This window comes from Carcharodon carcharias, chromosome 4 (assembly GCF_017639515.1).
Source record: "Carcharodon carcharias isolate sCarCar2 chromosome 4, sCarCar2.pri, whole genome shotgun sequence".
Taxonomy (NCBI): Eukaryota; Metazoa; Chordata; class Chondrichthyes; order Lamniformes; family Lamnidae; genus Carcharodon; species Carcharodon carcharias.
In genome coordinates this window covers 161,045,751-161,064,251 of record NC_054470.1, presented here as the reverse complement: position 1 = coordinate 161,064,251, position 18,501 = coordinate 161,045,751, and the positions used below count along the sequence as shown (strand labels likewise).

Below are 18,501 nucleotides of genomic sequence, written 5' to 3'. Positions count from 1 at the left end.
TGCATCAGCACAGAAACACACACCTCAGTGGGACCTGGATCTAGAGCAGGCTCAGGTTCACAATCTGGTGGCCATCACATGGACACAAGTCTGCAGCAGGAGAAGGCAGGTTCAGCTGAGCTTCCTGGCACTCAGAGGACTGCTGGGGAAGAGGTATCTATGAGGTCCGATCAGATGACAAGCCTCTGGATTCGGCCTTCCAACCCATCCTGGAGAGTCAGCAGATGGTGGGGAAACATCATATAGAACTGTTAGAAGCCCTCAACAGAGTGGCTTGCGAGTCGGAGGAGTGTGCCTGCCTGCTCTCAGATGAAGTGTTGCCCACATGTGCGTGTATGGAGGTACCCACGTGGAGGATGGCAGACGCCATGGAGACCCTGGTCCAGCAGGATGCGGAGATGTGCACGGGCCTGCACTCCATCACAGAAGCCATGGGTGAGTTCCTGCAGTGGCAACATGAGAGGGAAACGGGGCGCCTCAGTCTCCCTCCAGGTATTTCTTCCCCCCCCCAGGGAGTCAGGCCGGGGCCCTCAGGCACCGAAAGGAAGGAGGAGCGGTAGTTGGATATCCCTAGGTTATCTACTCAGGAACCTCAGAGGCTGTCCTCTCCTTCCAAGCCCCTTTTGCCTGTGACCCCCTCAACTTTGTCCCCTGTCGCCGCAGAGGGAGCAGCTGGCCCGCAGGAGGACAACCAAAGCAAGCTGGGGCCCTCAAGGCCTTGGCTTTCCAGAGGACCCACACTGAAGTCATTAGAGGCAACAGGGCCAACCATTGCACAGGTTGTCTCCACTGCTGCGGATGTCAGGGCTGCACCTAGAAGTCTAAGGCGTTCAAAAGTTAAGAAATTCTGATCACAGTTGATTACACGTGTGAACACATTTTGTTACTTTACAATCTGAAAATATATTCACTTTCACTGAATAATGTGTAATGGTGTCTTTCAGCTTCATTGACAGGCTTCACGGGTCCTCCCGCTGCATCCTCCCGCTCCTTCTCCACTAGCAGTTCAGCTGCACGCGTGTGGCTCACGAGTGATTCTGGAGGGAGAAGTGTGTATGTGGCAAGCTCTCTCCCACGCACGCAGGTCCTTCCCACATCACACTCAACTCAATGTCCCGAGCATTTTCAATGCTGCCTGCTGGGGTTCACTTTCACAGAATCACAGAATCACACAGTGCAGAATCACATCGAGTCTGTACCGATACGTGAGAAACACCAGACCTACCTACCTAATCCCATTTACCAGCACTTGGCCCATATCCTTCAGTTGACCATCTGAGCAGATCTGCACCTACATGCAGCCACCTGTTCTCGCCCAGCACGATTCTAACTTCACTTCCAATTTAGTTAGCATGGTAATGCTACAGTTTTTCTTGTGCACCCCTGTTCTTTCCCCTTCCCCAGTCACCCATTTCCTTTCCCTCATCACCTGGCATTATCTTCCACATCCCTACTGTAACCTACCAGCCACAACCCTTTTCTTTCAGGGATGTCCAGGTGAATGTGCACATTCCCTATCTTCCTGAAAATTCCACCCCATCTACATGAACCTCTCTGACTTTCTCCTTGTTTCTTCCAGGGTCTGTGTCTGCCCCAAATCCCCACCAACCACCCTTGCTGTCCCTTCTACCTACGCCGTTGCACCCTAACCCTCCTACCCTACCGCCTCACTCTGCCTTCAGCCATTCTCACCATTCCCTCTTACCATGCTCACCCTCAGTTTGCTCCCCAGGAGGCAGTCATTATCTCAACAGAGCCCTCTTTTGCACATTCACTTGCACATTATCCCTCCGGACTCCTTCCCCCCTTGGAACTCTTTCCCCCTTAGAACTCCTTCCCCACTTGGAACTCCTTCTCCTCTGGGAACTCCCACCACTGCCCCCAGGACTCCCCCCAACCTCCCAGTCTCTTTCCCCACTCGGACTCTGCCCCTCCCACTGTACTCTTCCCCCCACCCCTTAATCCTTCCCCCTCCCTGATTCCTTCCTCCACCCTTATTCCTTCTTCCCCAGGCTCCTTCCTCCCCCTGGACTTCTTCTCCTCTCCAGACTCCTTCTTCCAGCCTTACTTTTTCCTCCAGCCTTACTCCTTCCCCTCTCTGGACTAATTCCTCCCCCTAGACTCCTTCTTCCCCTTTGATCTTCCACTCCTTGGATGTCCACGATGTGAGCAAGGCCCTGATGCTAAGCTCTGACTTCTGCACGTCACACTCATCAAGATGCGTTCTGCACCGGCATGTTTTCCTGTTGATGTGGACAGGTGGGAGGGGGGAACGATGGGCTAATAGTGACATGCAGATGTATTACACTGAGGTTCCTGATGTCCAACGGCAGGAAAAGCAGCCCACCATTGATGGGCAGAATGAGCGATTGCAAACTGGTTTCTCGACGTCGTGAAACTGGTTTTGGCCTTCTGGCCATATTGTCTGCTCACACCACGGAACACGCCCGACGCCAGCGGGCACGGAAAATTTCACCCACAATTTCTTCAATTCCTTTTTTGTCAGCCTTTCTTCCATTAGCTTCAGCTCTTCAAAACCTCATCTCCTAAGTTCTATGTAACACTGAACCCCACTTGTCTGTCCTCTCTGGCCTTCACTGACTACAGCACCTGTCCACAATCCATTGAAAGGTAAGGGACTACAAACTCAACTCTGAGTGAAACAGGATGTGGAGATGCAAAGTAGTTCAATCTGAATGAGCAATAAGGCAGGGGGATAGAATTGATGACAAGGGAGATGAGCTTTTGGCCAGAGTCAAAAATGATGGCCTTGGTCATCCTGATGTTTTATTAGAGGAAATTCTGGTCTACATCCATGACAATATCAGACAAATGGCCTGAAGGCAACAGTACTCTGAACTTTGCTGGTATTTGAAAGCCCATTACCTAGATTTTCTGATAAAAAAGTAGAAATACTTGGCAAGTTGCAGATATCGCAAAGTGCCAATATGTTTCATATCTTGCAAAAATGCTGTTCATGATAAGGCAGAGAGGCAGAAAATAAACATAGGAAATGTTATTGTGATTCATACAAAACAGAATAAAATGTCTTTTAAAACAGCAATAAACGGTGGGATTTTTGGTACCCATCAGCTGCCGTGATCTTCTGGTCCCGCCGCAAGTCAATGGATTTCTGGCTAGGGCGCCGCCTCGCTCATGGTGGGTCCCACCCACGATGGGACCGGAAAATCCCAGCTAAACTGTTACACAACTATTGTCACAGTGCTTAGGTACCATGCATTTTATTTAATGCAACACTGAATGCTGAACTGAATTTGCCTCTAGTTTAATAATGATTTGTCAAGCTGGATCCTGAAATGAGCGTGTAAAACAGTTTTGCGACGTTATCTTTAAAGAGTCTTCATAACTCCATTGTCTATTTTTATTCATATTACTCATGTTGTTACAATGCTTTACAGCCAGTCAACAATATGATTTCCTTGGCACCCTCAACAAGCAGTGATGTGCTTGAATCAAATGCTCTCAGCCAGAATGTTCCATTTCCACGGTAACCTTCTGTTTATTCTTGTATATGAGAAATGTTTTTACAGAATGTTTAGGCTTTTCAGGCAAATGAATACTATGTGAGTTATACATTGTATTACCTAGTGTTCACTCTACAAAAACAAGCCATTTGGCCCAACAGGTGTGTATCTGTGGATAATAGGTGGTTTATTTCTTTCCTTTTTTAAACTTGATTTTTTTTTTGCATGACTCCTAGAAAAAGATGAAGTAGGAGAGACAGAGCGGCATGGCTTCACACTGACAGTGCATTCTCTTAAGTTTCTTTCCATATATCAGAACTGTAAAAATAATTCCTCACAATTCTAGAAGATATCTGAAGAATACACACTCTCAGTGCAAAGATAATTGCTTCTGGATATGATGCATTTGACAGAAAGCTAGATAAATAGAGAAAGGAATAGAGGAATATGTTATGATGAACGGCCTGTTTCTGTAATGTAGATGCTATGTATTTCTACAAGTATGATCACTAAGTTATTATACAGGCTTATGGGAAGCCAACAGTTAACTGCAATGATATCATAAGTGCAACTACCAGTTCTTTAATCAAAAAGTTTATTGTATATTCCAAGAAAATGAAATGATCAAAAGATTTCCCGCTAAAAACATTTTTGCTGGGTAACCTAGGTAAAGCGCCACAGTTCTTACTGCAGGACATAGCCCAAGTTGTGAAGAGTAGAAGAAAATTGGATTAAGTAATAGTAGTTACTCATTTGGCGATATAAAGCATTGGTTTTAAAAACTTGTAGGGGCCAGAAAATATGTGCCTCTTCCAGAGCACTCCAATTGCAACGACGAAAGGAAAATACTGCGGATGCTGGAAATCTGAAATAAAAACAGAAAATGCTGGAAAAGCTCAGCATGTCTGGCAGTATCTGTGGAGACAGAAACAGAGTTAACATTTCGAGTCTGTATGACTCTTCTTCAGAGCTAAAGAGGAGTAGAAATGTGATGGATTTTATACTGTAATTTTGCTGCAATTTTGACCGTATTGCCCAGGGCAGGCTGGATATGATGTCAGAATCCATTTTCATAAGGCATGGATTCCTCTTCTTGCCCCTTATAAGGTTTCTAGTGCAGGAGAGGGTGGGGTTGGAGGTGGTGGGGTGAGGGCCCCTAATGCTGTGACCTCCTGTATCCCTGGCTTGGGCCTGACTTACTGATGGGGATCATATCCTGTCTGGCCTATGATCATTGTGGCCCTCACCTGTGAGCCCAAGGTGAGAATCATGGCCTGGGCCACGAAAGATTTCAGATAAGGGCCCGAAACTTACCTATGCCGGGTGGGCCAAGCGGGAATGGGCAGGAGTGGGGGTGGAGCCGATCACCACTTGCAATCTGCTGCATGCCGCCAATTAAGACCTGCCCAGCGTAAAATGTGTTCCGTAGCGCTCAACGCTACCTGTGCGGGCAGGGGCAGGAGGGAGAGTCAGGGCCTGCGCTCTTTCGTGCATGCGCGCAAAAAAGTGCAGTAATCTCCCTGAGGCACAGAGCTGCCTCAGGGAGATTAAGCGCATTTTGAAATTTTTAAATAAAGTATTGTCCCCTCATGTGACAGTGTCACATGAACTGGGCCATGTTTGTGAATTTAGCAAAGTTTATTTTATTAAACCTCCAGGAAACCTCATCCTGCCCGTGGATGAGGTTTCCTGAAAAACGCGGAGGCCGCTTGGGCTCTTTGCCTGCCCACCAACCTTAAGGTTGGATGGGCAGCGCTGTTGATTAGCTAAATTACTTTCCTAATGGCCTTAATAGACCTTCGACAGTTCGGCAGGTGCACAGCCGCTTCTGGCGTGTGCCCGCCGAACTAAATATCTGAATGATGTGTGAATATGTCGGGATGCATGCCTGACGCCATCAAGCGTCATTTTGCACGTCGGTGTGTTAGGCCTGTTCCCACACGCTGACGGCTATATTCTGGCCAGGGATTTCTTTTTAACTGTTTTTAAAGTGGCCTACCCATATGCATTGAGCCGAGGCAGCATGTGGGGGGCATTTTCTTATCTTTTCCAGAGAGCGTTCCAACACACTCCGGGCCCTGGGTCAATATATCACAGTAAATGGTCTCTTTGGAAGCAGCAAAGAAATGCCCTGGTGGTTCAATCATCTGTCACTGTCTCATAAATTAAAGGACATCCCTGATCATGCGACCCTTTGGGAGGGTCAATTGTGGAGGCGCAGGCAGGTATATCATACACTTACAAGATGCATAATCTTGCCCTTGCCGTAGCAGATTTTTAGCACAGTGGACTTTGGAAGGAAAGGAGCATTGAGGGCAGTGAGGAGTTGATTGGTTCTGAGAGCCTGGGGAAGAATGATTTGGCGTTGAGTTTTACAGTGAGGATAAAGGGAGGAGGAAGGGCATGCAGGATATCATATTTACGAAATTTTATGTTGCATTGCCTGCAGCCTCTGTGAAGCAAAGAACAGTAGCTAAGCTTTAGTTTTTTTTTAATTATCATAATGCCCTCAGTTTTAAAACTTAGTCTTACCATAAATGGCACGTATAATGTTAACGTCTCTGCCAGTTACAGCAATAGGCACACACTGCGGCTGTAATAAATATCTGTATGGGTTGCAGCCTCCTTTACAAACTCGGAGGCGATGCAGTGCGTTTTCTTCCCACTCACATGTCAACTGGTTTAACAACTGGTTTAATAACGGTTCACTGTGCAAGCAGCCAAGGATTAACCTATGGGTTTACAGAGTGTGTACCCGAGAGCCCTGTGACCTCCTTCACCTTAAAATGGAAAATTTACCATAACTCTGAAAAAAACTGCACACAAAATGGATAAAAATATTCTGGCCTTAAAAATATTATCAGGAAGGGGCAAGATAGAGTTGGCAGATTTGTTGCAATATAAATGCTGATACTTACCTTTGCAGCTCACCAGTTACAAAACATTTATTTGTTCAGATATGAGGAACCTTAGAAGCAAAAGATTGCTTTATGATTAACACTAGCATCATTCTTCATGCATTTTACTACACACGTTTATGTTTTAATAGATTGTGTCCGAAGAAAGTTCCTTGACCTGAAAGGTTAATTCTGGTTCTCCCACCAGAGATGCTGCCAGACCTGTTGAGTACTTCCAGCATTTTCCAGCATTTTTATTTCCGAACAACTCTTCATCTGACTCTCGCTGAACTTGCAACATCTCAAATTAAATGCTCTTCAGAGTTCTCCATGACTTTGTTGTGTTCGGTGCAATTGTGCACTTCCCAAGTTCATAAGTTCATAAAGGGGAACATAAGTCACTGCCCGGGTGGCAATAGGAATGTAGCTGATCATGGTGGCCCATATCTAAATTCCCCAAAAGGATGTGATTTTTTTTTGGAGTTCAACTCTCATATCATGTGACTGTGCCTGGTTGATTGCTGATTCTTATGCTGCCATACAACATCTATTAATGGGGATGCAGGTGGTGCACACAGCAGTCCATTAATAAGTTACATTGCACTGTACATTGACAATAAGTTCACAGAGCTTTATGCAGTCATGGAGGTTTTCTGTTACTGATATCAATCACATACTGTAATGCAAAAACAAATGTCTTTTTGGCTTGTATTAAATAGTGTCGCATGAAAAAACCATCAGCAGGATTCTTGCATATGTTTACAAATCCAGATGATGTCAAAGCAGGAGCTCCAAAGGTCATCACTGAATAATACAACTGGCTTCAAAGCATTAAAGGCAAAAAAAGTCCACTAAACTTTGGAGTCACTTAGCATCATGTTCTTTTTTGTTCTGTCTAAAGCTCGAGGTTTGTGAGATAAAAAAGTAACTTCAAATAATTTTAGCTCAGCTCAACGATGACTCGGCAGGGAAATGTAGCAGGGCTGGAATTGAACCTCAGTAGGGTGCAAAATGGGCAGTACTCTTAGCCACAGTGTCCTTAGAGAAGGACAAAAATCAACCGCGTTTCCTGCTCGTGATTGCTGTTCAATGACTTCTGTTGGCAAGTCTGTGGGCTGGTTTTAACAGGACGCCATAGTCACTGACCACTCTGGCAGCCTCTGTGAGCCCACCCAGCCTATGGTTGCTCCTCAGCAATTTAATGCTTGAAGCAGCATTAATTGTTTTAAGGTGAGATTTCTGGCCCTTTCTTGGGAGGAAGTCCTGCCTTAGAGTCCTGCTGGCCAATCAGATGGCTGGCAGCTCTGTGTCCCAGCTGCGCCAGGCAGGAGCAGTGGCCACTGCAGAGGCTACAGCCAGCCCCGGTGAAGAGGAGCCCAGGCTTAAGGTAAATCCAGGCTATTGTCAGGGCCCAGTTGACAGGCACCAGTGAGGGGCTTGAGGCGGGTGGGGGGGCCTGGGTTTGAGAGGACGTGGGGGGTGGGGGGGTGGGTTTAGGGTAAAGGGAGAAGGATGATTTTGAGTGGGTGGGGGTTGGGGGGGGTGCTCTGATGGCATAGAGGAGCTGCAAAGGATCATTGATTGGCCGGCAACTCACTAAGGCAGCCCCCCCCCACCCCCGCACCCCACCTCCTTGCCTGACATCAGCCATCGCGGATAAAGCTGCTGAGTGTAGTATAAGGGTCTGGCATATATAAGGCTAATGTGGGACTGAGTACATTACCACCCATACAGTGATGTAAGAGAGCATATTACCCGCACCCTGGGTCAGTCTAGTGTTGGACAGAGCTGTGTGTACCAGCAAGCATGGAGATGGCTCCTAGCTTGTACCTTTTACTGTATATTTGTAAATAGCTCTAAGAGTCAATAAAGACTTACTGTTAACCTACATATAACTATGAAGGCTTTTTCAGACCTACCGAACTATAACCAATACCCTACACATGGTGGCAGATTGTTGAAAAACCCAAAACCTCACAGAGCATGCAGAAAAAACTAAAATGCTGGAATACTGAGACAAAAAAAATCAGAGCATTCTGTCCTGAAAAAAAGTTCCAGAAGCAGAAGCACAGAGGAAAAATCACCAGGAAAAATCTCCAAAGAAAGGCTTGGCAGCTGAAAGCATAAATTTAAAATCCTTTACTGGAGCAGAAGACTCCATTGAATCTCCTTTGCAAGTTCAAGTACAAATCTTAGAGTTCACAGTCAGCAATCCAAGCAGGAGTGAGCTCATTCTTTTAAAATTCCAAGCTACAGCACAAATATTTCAGGCATAACCTGGGTTAGATGCAAAAAGAGAAATGTATTTTCTTCTACTTCAGAACAGCATCTACTCCAGCTCCTTCCCACCAATTTTTAAAATTCATTCAGGCGGTGTGGGCTTTGCTTGCTAGGCCAGCATTTATTGCCCATCCCTAATTGCCCTTGAGAAGGTGGTGGTGAGCTGCCTTCTTGAACCACTGCAGTCCATGTGATGTAGGTACATCCACAGTGCTGTTAGGGAGGGATTTCCAGGATTTTGACTCAGTGACAGTGAAGGAACGACGATATATTTCCAACTCAAGATGGTGAGTGACTTGGAAGGGAGCTTCCGGGTGGTGGTGTTCCCATGTGTCTGTTGCCCTTGTCCTTCTAGATGGTGGCAGTCGTGGGTTTGGAAGGTGCTGTCTAAGGTACCTTGGTGAATTCCTGCAGTGCATCTTGTAGACGGCAATACTGCTACCACTGTGCATTGCTGTCGGAGGGACTGAATGTTTGTAGATGGGGCGGTAATCAAGTGAGCTGCCTTGTCCTGAATGGTGTTAAGCTTCTTGAATGTTGGAGCCACAGTCATCCAGGCAAGTGGAGAGTATTCCATCAAAATCCTGACTTGTGCTTTGTAGGTTGTGTACAGGCTTTGGGGAATCAGGAGGTGAATTATTCGCGGCAGGATTCTGAGCCTCTGATCTGCTCTTGTAGCCACAATATTTATATGGATAGGCCAGTTCAGTTTCTGGTCAATGGTAACTCCCAGGATGTTGATAGTGGGCAATTCAACGATGGTAATGCTGTGAAATGTCAAGGGGCAATGGTTAGATTCTCTCTTGTTGGAGATGGTCATTGCCTGGCACTTGTGTGGCACGAATGGTACTTGCCAATTGTCAGCCCATGCCTGGATATTGCCCAGGTCTTGCTGCATTTGGATATGGATTGCTTCAGTATCTGAGGAGTTGCAAATGGTGCTGAACATCGTGCAATCATCAGTGAACATTCCCACTTCTGACATTATGATGGAAGGAAGGTCATTGATGAAGCAGGTGAAGGTGGTTGGGCCTAGGACACTACCCAGGGGAACTCCTGGAGTGATATCCTGGAACTGAGATGATTGACCTCCAACAACCACAACCATCTTCCTTTGTGCTAGGTGTGACTCCAACCAGTAGAGCTTTCCCCCGATACCACTGACTCCAGTTTTGCTAGGGCTCCCTGATGCCACACTTAGTCAAACGCTGCCTTGAAGTCGAGGGCAGTCACTCTAACCACACACAGCGTACCATAAAGCTTTTGGCCATGAGTGCCAACTTAATGTCAAATTGTGGATATTTTTGAGTTAAGACATGGCCAAGTCAGACATGGGCTGACATTGCCTAAACTACCACCATGTGGGATTCAACCCAGTTCATAGAAGTGAAAGATTTTCCAACTTCTTGGCTATCCGGGCACTCTGATTTCCATTCCTAAGTATATATTTGGCCTTTCTTCTTGGTGCTGTTGTAACAGACCAGAATTAATAAGATCACGTTTTGCTTCTCTTTTCCTTAGTTAAATCCTAAGAAGTGGGTTAATGATGATTTCAGGTTCTCAAACCTTGTGCACTGCGGCCTGCTTATTGGTTCAAAATACCAGCATTGAAAGGAGCTATTTTAGATAGCCCCAGATATCAAGAAATGTGAAATTAGTAGTATCTGCATACATTTTGTGAGTGATTGGCAACACCATAAACCTAACACATGCTCAGACAAATTGATAAGTATGTCCTCCATTTTAATTAGCGTTTAGCAAAGTGACTTTCAGATACTTTATTTCTTTTTTAACCCTCTTGGTACTGCACAAAGACTTCTTGTGGATTAATTGCTGTGCATGTCGATCTCCCACACTTTCACTTTCTAGAGTATTTCGTTGTCTTCACTTTCTGACTATTCATTTCTTTAATGTATTCACATAGGAGATGATCACCTCTATATCATGTAAATGATCAACTTGTCATACAGAATACAACTTAAAGGGCAGAAATTTCCCCTTGTTGGAGGGGAAGTTTAAGAGAAGGGCAGGTGGAGGCGCGCCTCAGATTGGCGCCCCCAATTGGGGGCGTGCTGACATTTTACACGGGCGGGCCAATTAAGGCGTGACGTCTGCACGGAAGCGCTATGTGCTCCCTGTGCGGGCGGACGGGAGGGATTCCCTGAGCCGAGAGTGCGCTCTTTCGCGCGTGCGCACCGAGAAATCCTGGCCAAAAGCTAAATGCGTCTAACATTGTGAAGGCTAACTGCTGCCTCAGGGAGATCGGCTCTACAGTAGAAAATCTGAATAAGAGAAAAATAAAATGTCCCTGACATGTCCCCTCATGCGACACTGTCACATGAGTTGGGTCATGTCCATCACTTTTAAATACAGTTTAATTACATTTTGTAAAAGCTACATGAAACTACATCCCGCCCGTAGATGAGGTTTCATGCTTTTTCTAATGTCTGCCAGGGCTCCTGGCCAACCCGCCAACCTTAAGGTTGGACGGGCAGGTCCATTAATTACTTTAATGACTGTCAATGGCCTCAATTGGCCAATGACAGGTCGGAGGGCGCACAGCTGATTCTGCTGAGCCCCCGCCTACCTGAAAATTTAAATGGGGCGGGGTGATGTTGGGAGTTCTGCCCGACGTCATCCTGCGTCATCTTACGCATTGGCTAGCGGGCCCTGCCCCTCCCGCTTGCCGACCGGGATATCCTGGCCAAAAACTAAATGTGTCTAACATTGTGAAGAATGTTGATGTTGAGAAAGGAGTTCTACCTATTTCAGGCATCCATTTTCAGCAAAAGCATTTGCAGATCAGGATTGGCATTGTCAGATGAAGACTAAAATTCTCTCTGCTCTACTCAACAATGTGCCTCCATTTCAGAAAACAACTGTGCTAGTGTCCTACCCCTTCAACAAGAATATGCATTTACATAGTGTCTATTAGTTCTTAATAGTTGAATATGCCTTTAACATGGAAAATGTGTCTTAATAAGCTTTGCAGAGGAGTAATTAGACAGCCAAAGAAGAAAATGCTAGGAGGATTAACCAAAAGCTTAGTCGAGGAGATGGGTTTTCAGGAGGATCTTTAAAGAGGAGAGAGAAATGGAGAGACGAAGAGGCTTAGGGCGATAATTTCAGATCGTGGAACCTGGATGCCTGAAACCACAACCACCAATTTTGGGATGAAAGGAGCTAGGGATGTCCAAGAGGCCAGAGCTGAAGCAGTGGAGAATCTGGAGCATAATGGGAGGGGAAAGACCAAAGACCATGACAGGATTTAAATAATAGGATGAGTATTTTAAATTTCTGAGGGATCAGGAACCAATGGAGGTCAGTATCAATGAGAATGATGGGTAAGTTGGACTTGGTGCAGGGTAGAATAAGTTCAACAGAGTTTTGGATAAGCTGAGGTTTACGAAGAGTGGAGTCTGGGAGCCCAGCCATGAGGACATGGAATAGCTGAAGGCGATAAAGGCATGGAAGAAGGTTTCAGTAGCAGACAGGCTAAGGCAGGGGGTGGGGGGGTGGGGGGGGTGGGGGGGAGTAATGCTATGAAAATGGAAGTAGGCAACCTTCATGATGGAGAGGATTTAGGTACCCACCTCAGATCATGGTCAAATGGAATGCTGAGGTTACAAACAGAATGATTCAACTTGAGACAATGAACAGGGAGGAAGATGCAATTGGTAGCATGGGTACAACAAAAACAACAGCAATTTGTATACATACATAGGGGGGAAATCATCCCAGTTTTGCACTAAATGCGGTAACAGGTGGGTAAAATGACACTTTAACCAGCAGCTGTGATGGTGGGTTTTCACGCTGTATCGTCCCAAACCTGCCGCATTATTTTTGCATTCCTGGGAAGCACATCGTTTCCATTAAGGGCGAGCTGCCATTTGCTTGCCAGCCATCACCTCGCTACTTCATCATGCTGGGCGCCATATTTAATGTTCAGCCATGTGCATATATCTAAGCCTATGACTACTGCAAGGAAGATGTCCATAAGAGACAAAAAGACAGCATCCCCCAGGTTTAATGATGCATCACTGGAATGCCATTTGGACGCCGTGGAGGCCCGCTGCAATGTCCTCTACTCCCGCCTTGGCCGCAGGACAGGCAGCAGCATCACCAATCCAGCATGGCAGACAGTGGCAGCGCCAGTGTTGCACAGAAGAGGTTGGCCATCCAATGCAGATAGAGAATGAATGATCTCATCCAAGCAGCCAGGGTGTGACACCCATCTCATCACTCTAAACTCACACACACAATCCCATCACACATTCACTGGCATCTCACTCACTGCTAACTCAAGGGACATCACCAACCATTCTCATACACACACCCTCACATCTCCATCTGGCCTCATCTCCTCTGGAGACTGCCTCCTCAGCCCTCACCATCTTGAGGTCACTTGCACAGATCAACATGTGCCCCCACACACACCCTGGGATACCTTCCTTCCACAGTACAGCTCTTGTCCTGCAGCCTCTCCCCTTGCCTGAGGCCACTTCTCCACTTCCCCAAGCAAGACCTTGGCCCTGCAGCCATTGAAAAGCCACCCACATATGGCTGATCTGGTAGGTAGAGACCTACCCATGAGCCCCCCTAAAAGTGATGTGGTCAATGAAGGTAAATGAAGAGGAGAATAAAGAGGCCAAGGATTAATATTTAGGGGACTGCAGAGGTAATCGTGCAAGACTTGAAAGAGGAGCCATTGCTGGAGATGTTCTAGCTACAGTTGGATAGGTGATAGCTAAGAGTGGAACCAAGATAGGGCAGTCACACTCAGATGGATAAAGAAGGAGAGGCATTGGAGGATGGTGTGGTTGACTATATCAAAAACTACAGAGAGTATTTTCAAGAAGAATGAGGCAGGAAAATGCACCACAGTTATGGTGACTTTGATTTGGCTATTTGAATGCAATTGCAGGGTTGGAAACCATTTTGAAGATATTCAAACAAAGAGCTGCAGAAAGATGAACATGGCTCAAGGAGACAACAATGCCATCAAAAACTTTGGAAAGGAAAGAGAAATTGGAGATGGGGTATTAGTTTTCAATGACAGATGGATCAAGGGTGGAGTTTTTTTTGAGGATGAGGGTAATGATGACAGTTTTGAAAGGAAAGGGATTGGGAAGGGGATGGAGCAGGGGTGCAGTGGTGATCAAAGAAAAGGGAATTTAAGGAGAGAGTTAATGGAGAAAAGAATCACTGAGGGTTACCTTTGCTCTCCAAGATAGTGAAATGGTGGACAGTTTCGGTGGAGGACAGTAAGGCCCAATAGCACTTGGTGAAGTCTAGTCAAATTTGTTGATTGATGTCTAAATCAGTGGTATGTTAGACGAAACAAAAACAGAAATACCTGGAAAAACTCAGCAGGTCTGGCAGCATCGGCGGAGAAGAAAAAAGTTGACGTTTCGAGTCCTCATGACCCTTCAACAGAACTAAGTAAAAATAGGAGAGGGGTGAAATATAAGCTGATTTAAGGTGGGGGGTGTGGGGGGAGAAGTGGGGGATGGTGGTTGTAGGGACAAGCAAGCAGTGATAGGAGCAGACAACCAAAAGATGTCACAGACAAAAGAACAAAGAGGTGTTGAACGTGGTGATATTATCTAAAAGAATGTGCTAATTAAGAATGGATAGCAGGACATGCAAGGTACAGATAGCTCTAGTGGGGGTGGTGTGAAATAAGACTAAAAGGGCATAAAAGGCATAGATTTAAAAATAATGGAAATAGGTGGGAAAAGAAAAATCTATATAAATTATTGGAAAAAACTAAAGGGAGGGGGAAGAAATGGAAAGGGGGTGGGGATGGAGGAGGGAGTTCAAGATCTAAAGTTGTTGAACTCAATATTCAGTCCGGAAGACTGTAAAGTGCCTAGGCGGAAGATGAGGTGCTGTTCTCCAGTTTGCGTTGAGCTTCATTGGAACAATGCAGCAAGCCAAGGACAGACATGTGGGCATGAGAGCAGGGTGGAGTGTTAAAATGGCAAGCGACAGGGAGTCATTCTTGTGGACAGACCGAAGGTGTTCTGCAAAGCGGTCGCCCAGTCTGCATTTGGTCTCTCCAATGTAGAGGAAACCACATTGGGAGCAATGAATGCAGTAGACTAGGTTGGGGGAAATGCAAGTGAAATGCTGTTTCACTTGAAAGGAATGTTTGGGCCCTTGGACGGTGAGGAGAGAGGAAGTGAAGGGGCAGGTGTTGCATATTTTGTGTATACATGGGGAGGTGCCGTAGGTGGTGGTTGAGGAGTAGGGCGTGATGGAGGAGTGTCACGGAGGGAACGATCCCTACAGAATGCTGCCGGGGGGGGTGAAGGCTGAAGTCTGTGTGTTTAATTGAGGGAGTGAAGTTGGCAACCATACCTGAGTGAACAACCAGGATGCAAGATAGTACTGGGGACAAAACCATCCAAGATATTGAATTTCCATACCTGAGACCTTATTTGTAAGTGAGATTGCCAATTAGTCCTGATCAAAGGCCAATTTGTATTTAGGGCCATGACTACTGGGAGTTCCAAGGAGACTGTCTAAACTAATTTCACATATGATCCTTACAGTCAACAGACAGAGGCAACTTTTAGATTATTAGTCTGGGCTAGACTGGAGTCCAACACCCAGAGGTGCAACACAACACCCAAAAGCAAATTTTGAAATATAATATCTCTTATCATCTCTGGAAGGCATATTATAGATCACAGCATATAAATTGATGTGGCTTATAATACAACCCTATTTTTACAGCCCCAAAAATAATGTTTTTGCATATACTTGTCATATAAGAGTCATAGAGTCTTAGAGTTATACAGCACAGAAAAAGGCCCTTCAGCCCATCATGTTCATGCCAACCATCGAGCACCTATCTATTCTAATCCCATTTTCCAGTGCTTGGCCTGAAGCCCTGTAGGCTATGGCGTTTCAAGTGCTCATCTAAATACTTCTTAAGTCAACCCTCCCTTTTCAGCGATGACATGCTTTACTCGCATTAGTAGCCTGCCTCAATTTTTTGCCTCATAAGTAGATGTTTTACTTATTGGTACCTTATAACTGGGTGAAAGAGCCCAAGAGGTGATACCAGCTGTGTTGTGAAGATGTATGGAAGTTTAGAATAGATAGAAGATTGGCTGTCTGGCAGGAGGCAGAGAGTGGGGATAAGGGGGTCCTTCTCAGGATGGTGGCTGGTTGACTAGTGGAGTTCTGCAGGGGTCAGTGTTGGGACCACAACTTTTCACTTTATACATTAATGATCTAAATGAAGGAACTGAGGGCATCCTGGCTAAGTTTGCAAATGATACAAAGATAGGTGGAGAGACAGGTAGTATTGAGGAGGCGGGGAGGCTGCAGAAAGATTTGGACAGGTTAGGAGAATGGGCAAAGAAGTGGCAGATGGAATACAATGTGGGCAAGTGTGAGGTTATGCACTTTGGTAGGAAGAATAGAGGCATAGACTATTTTCTAAATGGGGAGAGAATTCAGAAATCTGGAGTGCAAAGGGACTTGGGAGTCCTAGTTCAGGATTCTCTTAAGGTTAACTTGCAGGTTGAGTCGGTAGTTAGGAAGGCAAATGCAATGTTGGCATTTATTTCGAGAGGACTAGAATATAAAAGCAGGGATGTGCTGCTGAGGCGTTATAAGGCTCTGGTCAGACCACATTTAGAATATTGTGAGCAATTTTGGGCCCCGTATCTCAGGAAGGATGTTCTGGCCTTGGAGAGGGTCCAGAAGAGGTTCACGAGAACGATCCCAGGAATGAAAGGCTTAACATATGAGGAACATTTGAGGACTCTGGGTCTATACTCGATGGAGTTTAGAAGGATGAGGGGGAATCTGATTGAAACTTACAGAATACTGATAGAGTGGACATGGGGAATATTTTTCCATTAGTAGGAGAGATTAGGTCCCGAGGGCACAGCCTCAGAGTAAAGGGAAGACCTTTTAGAACAGAGATGAGGAGAAACTTCTTTAGCCAGAGAGTGGTGAATCTATGGAATTCATTGCCACAGAAGGCTGGGGAGGCCAGGTCATTGAGTATATTTAAGACCGAAATTGATAGGTTCTTGATTGGTAAGGGGATCAAAGGTTACGGAGAGAATGTGGGAGAATGGTTTGAGAAACCTTATCAGCCATGATTGAATGGCGGAGCAGACTCGATGGGCCGAATGGCCTAATTTCTACTCCTATGTCTTATGGTCTTAAGGAATGCCCACACAGAGCAGATCCTGCATGGCAGACAACAAAGATGGTGACCACGTGCGCTCACGCTAGGGGTCCATTTTTAAACTTGGGGTATGAGTCAACCTCTGTTTTTGGAGGGATTTTCCAAGGCTTCAAAGGTCGACTTATATGCCAGCATCTATGGTATGTTGATTGTAGATGAAAAAAAAATTGCCTGCTGAGAAAAAGTGATTTAGAGTGTTTGATCTGTGACTTTTATATTATGGACATAACAATTTTAATCTGTCCTACTTCTCGAAGCACTGGGACTAAATTGCAAAAGAAATCACTGACACTTCATTAGGGATGAATTTCATTCTTGGCAAAGCTGGCAACTGTGAATTGGCAGCCTGTTGGACCCCATCTGATTTTCATGTCTTCACTGGCCCTGATATTTACAGGGACACTGGGAGGGTGAGAGGCAGACCAAAAGCGGCAAGGAATTCAGAAAGGCCAGGAACGTTGTGCTGAATATAACTATTATAATTTCTTTGTTCCGTTCCCAGCCTGGCTGATGACTAAAATGGCAACCTGACCAGAGTCCAGGAGGGAAAACCGGCAGCAGGAGGCTGTAGCTGGTGACTCTTTAGGACATTCCCCGGCAATCAGAAGAGGCAGAAGATCAAACATCTTCTGGCTGGTGGGAATGGAGAGGAGAGATCATACATGGTGGTGAGGGGGAGATTACACATCGTGGTGGGCTTGGGGGGCGGTGTGGTTCTGGTGGAGGCCAATGATCAGGAGGGGGAGAAAGTGGCAGTTATTGATAGGGAGTAGATTAAGGGCTTTCCTGAGGGGCCAGGAGATAGCAGTCATGCTCCTTCTGCTCACAAGAAAGGATGGAAAATACATTTACCTTGTGTATCTGGCAGTTCCCTCCTCCCTCTCATTATCAGGGTTCACCACTCCTGGGAAACATACACAAAAGCATTGCATGTTCAATGGGCCTCCCAAGTGCATTATGAGATCTGGTTTTAAGTAAGTTAATGATATCTTGGATGGTTACACAATGTTCAGCACCATTTGCAACTCCTCAGACACTGTGGCAGATCGTATCCATATGCAACAAGACCTGGAAAATATTCAGGCTTGTGCTGATAAGTGGCAGTAACACAAGTGCCAAGCAATGACCAACTCCAAGAGAGAATCCAACCATCTCCCTTTGACATTCAATGGCATTACCATTGCTGAATTCCACATTATCAACATCCTGGGGGTTACCATTGATCAGAAACTGAACTGGACCTGACAAAAAACTACAGTGGCTACAAGACCAGGTCAGAGGCTAGGAGTTCTGTGGAGAGTAATTCACTTCCTGACTCCCCAAAGCTTGTCCACCATCTAATGGATGAAGTAGCAGTGGGTGACCATTTTGGAGGTAGTGACCATAATACAGTTAGATTTAATATAATTATGGAAAAGGATAAAGATAGAACAGGAGTTCAAGTTCTAAATTGGGGAAAGACAAATTTTATGAAGCTGAGAGGTAATCTGGTGAAAGTGGACTAGTTACAGCTACTTGAAGGGAAATCAGTAAAAGACCAGTAGGAGGCATTCAAAAATGAGAACCTACAGGCACATGTCCCCCAAAAAAAGAAGGGCAGTATTGCCGAATCTAGAGCTCCCTG

General features: G+C 45.7%; 1 protein-coding gene and 1 long non-coding RNA gene across 3 annotated transcripts in view; one reads left to right on the top strand and one right to left on the bottom strand.

Annotated features, from left to right (window-relative positions):
* Positions 1 to 18,501, bottom strand: part of pde8b (phosphodiesterase 8B) — a 359,526-nt gene that overhangs the window by 161,347 nt on the left and 179,678 nt on the right. The window lies entirely within an intron of this gene.
* LOC121277088 lies at positions 3,449 to 7,117 on the top strand. Its single transcript, XR_005942806.1, has 2 exons — positions 3,449 to 3,508; positions 6,535 to 7,117. It is a non-coding gene; the product is annotated as an uncharacterized LOC121277088 (long non-coding RNA).